Raw genomic sequence first — 7,487 nt, forward strand, 5'->3', positions numbered from 1 at the left:
GTATGAGCTTCTGTGTCGGTAAACTGCTAGTTTATGAAAAACCTTTGTGCTACCCAGGGGACTAGTTAACTTATTTAGAGAGATTAAGTAAGTTAATAAATTAAAGTATTTATATTTATGGTTTTTTTTTCAAACTAATTTACCACTATTATAAATTGATATATAATCTAATGATACACAAGTATTTTAAAGAGATTAGTCATTTAGTAATTTCTTTAATTTCTTTAAATTAGTGAATTGGGTCTTATATTAAGGATTAAAAGTAGTATTTAATTAACAAAATGTTAAAGACTTAACTAGACTATTCTCTGTATTAGTTAGGCCTTCTCTGGTCCGCTTAAAAGAAACATTTCTAATGGAATAAATATAGATATGGAAAATATATGTACAATATTCATCAAAATTCAAGCAAAATGTCTTTTGTGATATGACAGAAAGAGAAAAATGCGAGCAATTAGATCTCCAGATTTCTAAAATTTATAATGAATTTTAAATAATCTAGAGACAAATTCATTAATTAATAGGACTAAAGCTTCTTCAATATCTAATTTTTTTAATTCATGTAACGTTTAAATTAAATATATTACTACTTGAGAAAAAACAACTCCTCGTTATTTAGGTCAACAAATATTAACGAAGCCTTATCTTCCATTGTTAATTGCACCAAAATTAAAAAAGAGTTTGGTACGATGATTTCAAACATCACACAAACCCACCGGAGTCAATTTTCCAGACAGGGCAGTTTTCTAATTGATTTTTTCCCACGAGTCACAATGATTTTTTTTTTTTTTGAAAAAGAGCAAATTCATTATCATGTCATTTTATTTGTCAGTTTATGGCAAGGCAGTTATTTGCGATTACAATTTGAAATGATCTTTTTTAATTTATAAACATGATTAATGTAATATTCTCCGCTTTTATTACGAGGAACAAATACCTGCTTCCTATATCAAAAAGGTAACTTAATCTAGTTTTATGCTTTAAATATGTAGTTAAATGATTTTTTTTTTTCAATAATACCCTTGAGAAAATTATATGAAAAATATGAGAGAATATTTGTCTCTTGTTTAATAAGGATACAGGTGATAAAAAGAATAATAAATGTTTTAAATAAAAGCAAATTGTTCTTATGATAAGGAACCAAACTACACTCTCATTTGTTCCTTAAAACAGAAATGGAGTATTATGTTTGACGATTAAAGATATTTTTTTAAAAAGGAAATTTTTTCCTGACCTTTGTAATTTGTATTGTGTGAACTGTGCTGGATTTAGAATAATATTGTTCATTGAAGTCAAAATAAGAGCTGCCAAGATGATAGGGTGAGGATGGACAATGAAGTTGAACATAAATATATATATAAATAAATGCATCAATTATGCTCAGGCGAGTTCAACGATAAGTTATCAGTATTTGATGCGTCCATTAAGAAAAAAAATTGAATTATCTGGAAGATGTCGTAATTCTTAAGTTTAACTGCATATGACAGGCATATTAGAAAATGAATAAGTATTCCTCAATTATTGTAGTCATTTATATTCTATAGCTTTATTAAATTATACAATGACTGAATTGTTGCCACTGGCTGGAATAATTATTATCCCACTTATTTGAAGGGCTCAATTTTGGTCTTTTATCCTATATTATGTTTGGATGGAGGAAAAACATGAGAAGAAAATAGAAAGAGAAAATATTGAGAAGAAAAACTCTCAAAAATAAGAAAAAATTTACTATTTTAGAAAGTTTTTTCTCCTAGTATTTTTGTGTCGCCAATTTTTTCTTTCATTTAAATAAAGAGGTTAGCATTGAGAGCAAATGGTTTCTGTTGTTTACAGCCACAGGTAGGGTGATTGGGTGGTGAAAAAGGCTAAACGACCTGTTAGGGGTTATGTCTGGGTCTATTGGCCTGGCCTGTTTTTTAAAAGAGACAGGCTCAGGCCTATTTGAAGGCCTGTCTAACTAAATAAGTCAGGTTTAGACTTTTTAAAAAGCCTATTAAGCCTTTTAGGCTGACCTGGACTTATAAAAATTTATAATTATAATATATAAAAAAATAGTTAATGTTATTATTGGTAATGTACTCTTTTAATTTATTTTCTAATTTTAATATATAGTTAATACCTTAATCTTTTCTTAATTTTGAAGTTTAGTTGACAAGTGAAGATAAAAAATAAAATAATTTAAAATGATAATATCAATAAATAATGTGATCTTTAAATCTTAAAAATATAAAGAAAATAGGAAAGGAAAATTTTGTTTGAAGAAATAAATTAATTAACTTATATATTATGTTAATTTAAGTATGATACCCTCTTTATTCATTATAAAATTAGTAGTTTTTTTCCTCTTTATTTATGTGTCTTAATTTATTTTTTTTATGTGCTTAAACGTAGTCTTGTTCTAAATCTTAACATATAATTATAACTAGTTTTCAATAATATCTTTCTAATTATAATTAAGATTTAAAATAGTACTTATGATACTAAAATTTAATAAAAGACAAGACTAAAAAATTAATTATTATGTAAATTTTTTAATCTTAGATTTTTTTTAAAAATATAATTGTAATTTGAATTTTTTAAATGTAGGTTTTTTAATAGGTTTCAGGCCAGGCCAGGCTCAGGCTAAAAATAAGCCTGTAACAGGCTACAGGCCAATAGGCTCCAAAACAAGCTTGGCCTATTAAGAGCTAGGCTGACCTGGCTGTTAAGAGCTAGGCCTGACCTGGTCGGGCTTGTTTCCATCCTTATTTACAGGGTAGATTCATTTTTTTTCCTCTTCAGAGATTTTCTCTCGCTAGTATTTTTTTTTTGCTAGAGCATAAGTATGCTTCTATTGGAAGTAATCCTATTCGAGGTATTATCGGGTATTAAATGTGGGCACATCTTCTAAGTTAGGATTCGAATCTTGATTCGCCGCATTGTAAGAGACTAGCTGCTTCCGCTAAACCCAACCCTGCCTAAATGGGCCTGGGCCACATTTGGATAACCATCGTCGAAGCAGAGAGAAGATCGCCCAGTGGGCTTTTCCAGAACCGAACTTTTGTGGAATAAAAAATCTTTAAAAAAACACTACTTGTCGCTGCTTCAGCTTTTGTTTTCCGCTTCTCTGCCTGCATAATGGTAGCTCCGGCCATCTCCGTTCCCGCGACTGCGAACTTATCTATCGCTTTTCGCAACGCAAACTCGTCCAACCTCGTTTATTCTCACAGGTTCGTATATCTATTATCAATTGACGTGATTTATTGCGTCCAAGTGGAATTATACTACTTTTTACCTCTAATTATGAGTTGGGTTTCTGTGAAACAGCAACCCATGGTCGATCGCTTCTTCCTTGCCAAGTCCATACGGGGACCCGACAAAGATAGGTAATTCCCCTATTTATTGTTATTTTCAGCTGGAATTGAAAATTTAGTAGCCATTCAAAACTAAGAAAGACGAAACTATCTGGGCAACTTGTTTCATCCCAATGCTTCCTATTTGATGCAATTAGTGCCGCGAGTAAGCGGTAACTAGTATAGTTTTTCACGGTAGGTGACTCGTATATGATTTCAAACTTAAAATGTATATTTTATTTGTATAATGATTTCAAACTTAAATGTATATTTTATGTATATATGATTTCAAACTTAAACTGTATTTTGATGTATGTGTGTTTTGTTGGTCTGACCAAATACATTTTACAAATTGCGTTTATGTATGACTTATGTGGTCGCGAATTCTGCATGTGGGCTATTTCATCTTGACAGTGTGAAACATTGTTTTGATATGTCATTTTTATTTAATCCAGGTTTCGCGAGTAAAAGCCGTGGTCTTCCTTTAAAACTTGATGAGAAAAGCATCTATGATGCTAGCACAAGGCATGCAATTATCCCTTTCCTCATTCAATTGCTTCGAGTACCATCATGTTACTATTGACCAATTCTGTTATTTTTGTTATGTTCATGGCCTTGCTTTGCGATTGATTGTATTTGGATGGTATCTTTATGCTTGTTGTGGAAAAATTTGTTTAAAAGAATTTCATTAGAAAACATAACAGAAGCTTTCAGCTAATATGTTGAAGAATGATGATAAATACCATGAACCATCTATACGGCAAACTGTGGCTAGTCATTCCATAGCTTGACTGTAAACATCTTTTATAAATGCTTTAGATTTCTTCTGAATCATTAATGCAAATTCTCCCCCCCCCCCCCCCGAAAGAATATGGAAAATGTGAAGCTGAATCTTTGTTCCATTGGATCTGTATGTTGACGGGCTCTCATACGAGCTTGAATTTTTTTTGCTTTGTCTTTTCATTTTTGGCCAGTTGAATGTGAGCAAAAAACTTATCTATTTTCCATTTTATTTGTAGTTATGGTGCAATAGAGGCTAAAAAGGGGAATCCACCCGTAATGCCAGCAATCTTCACTCCTGGAGGACCTATGGATCTATCATCTGTGTTGTTTAGAAATCGTATAATATTCATTGGACAGCCAGTCAACTCACAAGTGGCTCAGAGAGTTATATCGCAGCTTGTGACACTAGCTACTATTGATGAGGATTCGGATATACTGGTTTGATATGTCTTCACAATTGTCATTTTACTTTTGTAGAGCTTGGAATGGTATTATACTCGGCTGCTTATAACTGTAGGTATATTTAAACTGCCCTGGTGGAAGCACTTATTCAGTGTTGGCAATTTATGATTGCATGTCTTGGGTAAGATTGTAAAACTTTTCTCATTTTGCCCCTGATGATTTACCTTCTGAACCCAATTACATCATTTCCACCTTAGCTAGTTTTCAAATCCTTGTGGTTAATGTTCCTCCTGTGAAAGCGTTTAACCTGCTCCATTTGTTTCCAGATCAAGCCCAAGGTTGGTACAGTGTGTTTTGGGAGTAGCTGCAAGCCAAGGAGCTCTTCTCCTTGCTGGTGGGGGGAGAAAGGGATGCGGTACTCAATGCCAAATGCACGCATTATGATACATCAACCTCAGAGTGGATGTGGAGTAAGAATTGCCCCTTTGTTATTTTGTTAGAGATGATACACTTGAGAGAATGAGAATCCATGAAAGAGAAGAATATTTCCCTGTTTATTGGGCAGAGAAAATAAATAGTGGATGTTAGTGTTTGTCACATTGTATTAACCACGGTCCTCAACTAAGTTTTTTTTAAACTCTCATTTTGTTTTTATTTCTTGGTGTTCTGTATGTAATGAATGAAACAAAACGAACCCTGTGTTTTAGAAACTCTGAAAAGAGAGTATCGTGTCTAACCACCCTATGTGAAGTTGTCAACCATGCCTGTTAGAGTTTGTGCATATGCTAATGGACTGTAGAGAACAATACAGTGAGGTGCAATGAAAGGAGAAGGCGATGTAGACTTAAAAGAAATTAAAAATGTATATGTTTATTCTCTGATATCTACTTTTGAATTTCATGGGATAAATACATTTGTCTTTTTTTGCTGATAATCTTGCCATGACACTGTATATTTTATGTTCGGGCTTTAAAACGATTCTTATATTTGGTCATGCTTTAATCACGCTTTAGCTCTTGATATTTTTCTTCTCTTAGGGCTACCAAATGCAGGATTCATGACTTTCGTATTCATATTAACGCTCAAAATCTAGTTTTAATTGCATCAATATATGAACTTTTAGTTGTATTAATTAACAAGTCCCTTACAGGGAAGATTTGCTGCTTGGATATATCACATTCACACTTTCACAGTTATCAGATGCCGTTACCTTTTCTCAAGACTCTTTGAAACCCTGTAGTATGTAAAATATTTAGTAACAATAAGCCTTGTAGTAATATGTGAAATATAAGGAAAATAAATTTTGCCTGCATAAGAAGATGGGATCTGCGTGTCAAAATGTGGAATTTGTCCCTTTTTAGTCTAACGGACAGATTAAAATGTGTCGTCTAACTGATCTACTCATTCCTATTGAAAGAAGACTCCTCTTTCAAGCGGACTATGAAGCACTCTTTCACCCCTGTAAAAGCACCTTTTTGTAGTCTGACTTGAGTTGTGGTACAATAGTCCATTAACTTGTTGAATGCGTGTTTTTTTATCTGGCGACTGCAATCAAGTAATTTGGACTGGCATTGGATGAAAACTGTTGGATGATGTATATTCTTTGTTTTAAAGGTGTCACGGATCTAATGCTCTTAATCTGCTTGTAGGGTCATGTAGAAGATGTGAAGACGCCAAGTGAATGAAGCTGTTCAATCTCGCCATGTTAGTGTTTCTCCAACTGTTGAATGCTCCTAACTCATGGCTGGCTGAAATACCTAAGTAAACTGTTAGCTTTGTGTGTATTGTGGGAGGTGAAAGTGCATGAAGAGTAATTATATTCTTTACCAGAAAAGTATTTATGACAATCATAGAAGGGCATCCAAAATATTGTTGGGTTTTCTGAGTCAGTGGTCATCAGTTGCCTCTATCTGGAAATCTATATTTTACACTTGGCTTTAAGAGGCGGGATCTAAAATCCCAATTTTTGAAGTGCGCTAAACCTTCATACATCCTGGTCTCAAGTTTCCATGATAGCAGTCTTCTTGTTTTGACATTCGGTGCAATGCTTAGCCTAACTACCTTCTCTTCCCCTATTACTTGGGGTACAGAAAATTGACATGATGTATTCTGCTTTTACTGGTCAACCGTTGGAGAAGGTGCAACAGTACACCGAGAGGGACAGATTTCTGTCTGTTTCTGAGGTAATATGGTCAATTTTTCAATAACTTCGAGAATTTGTTGCATGGACGTTGGATGAACTCTTAGACAATAATTTCCGACCTTCTCGGCAAGATGAAGTTTGTGAACAACTGTTTCTACTGCTTTGTCAGTTCTTTTTGACGCCACCAGTCTTTACCGAGTGTATTTAAGAATTTTCCTAAACTGCGGGAAGGCCTCTCTCCCTTCCCTGATTCTTAATTCTCTTTACTGTTTCCTAATCCGCATTCCGTTGTACATCAGATCTGTTCACTGTTTTGTTGGGCCAATCCTACAATTTAATCAGTTCTTCCCGTTGTTTTTTTTTTTTTATTTGCAGGCTTTGGAGTTCGGGTCTCATTGACGGTGTCCTGGAAACGGGAATGAACAGTAGATGTCTAATCTTCTGTGTCATCATTTATTATTTTTCTCCAGACATTAGGAATTCTGAGGAGCCGGCCTCAAATTCATTTTGGATCTCCAACACAGCAATTGTATTTGACATATTAGCTTTTTTTGTTTTTTTTTCACAATTTCTGCTGTTATCGGAAAAATATTTGTTTATCAGAAAGCTAGTTGAACATGTTAAAGTCATGCCACATTAATGCTGTAGAGTTTAATTTATAAATGATAGTCTTTTAAGTCTTCTAAATGTCTCCTTCCACTCCATGCTTTTGACTTCGGGGAGTGGTAATATCGTGTTTTCGACCAACAGCTCTATCTTTTTGCCAGTTTCAGTTAATTCTTCATCGCTTCAAAGAACTATGAAATTCACAAATTAATTATTGAAAA

At 33.5% G+C, this 7,487-nt stretch overlaps 1 pseudogene; it reads left to right on the top strand.

Moving 5' to 3' along the window:
• The first annotated feature begins 3,091 nt into the window (after window positions 1-3,091).
• On the top strand, window positions 3,092-7,059 carry LOC114730122 (ATP-dependent Clp protease proteolytic subunit 6, chloroplastic-like; annotated as a pseudogene).
• The last annotated feature ends 428 nt before the right edge of the window (window positions 7,060-7,487 follow it).

This window comes from Neltuma alba, unplaced genomic scaffold (genome assembly GCF_004799145.2).
Source record: "Neltuma alba isolate B1F8T4 unplaced genomic scaffold, ASM479914v2 tig00002499_pilon, whole genome shotgun sequence".
Lineage (NCBI taxonomy): Eukaryota > Viridiplantae > Streptophyta > Magnoliopsida > Fabales > Fabaceae > Neltuma > Neltuma alba.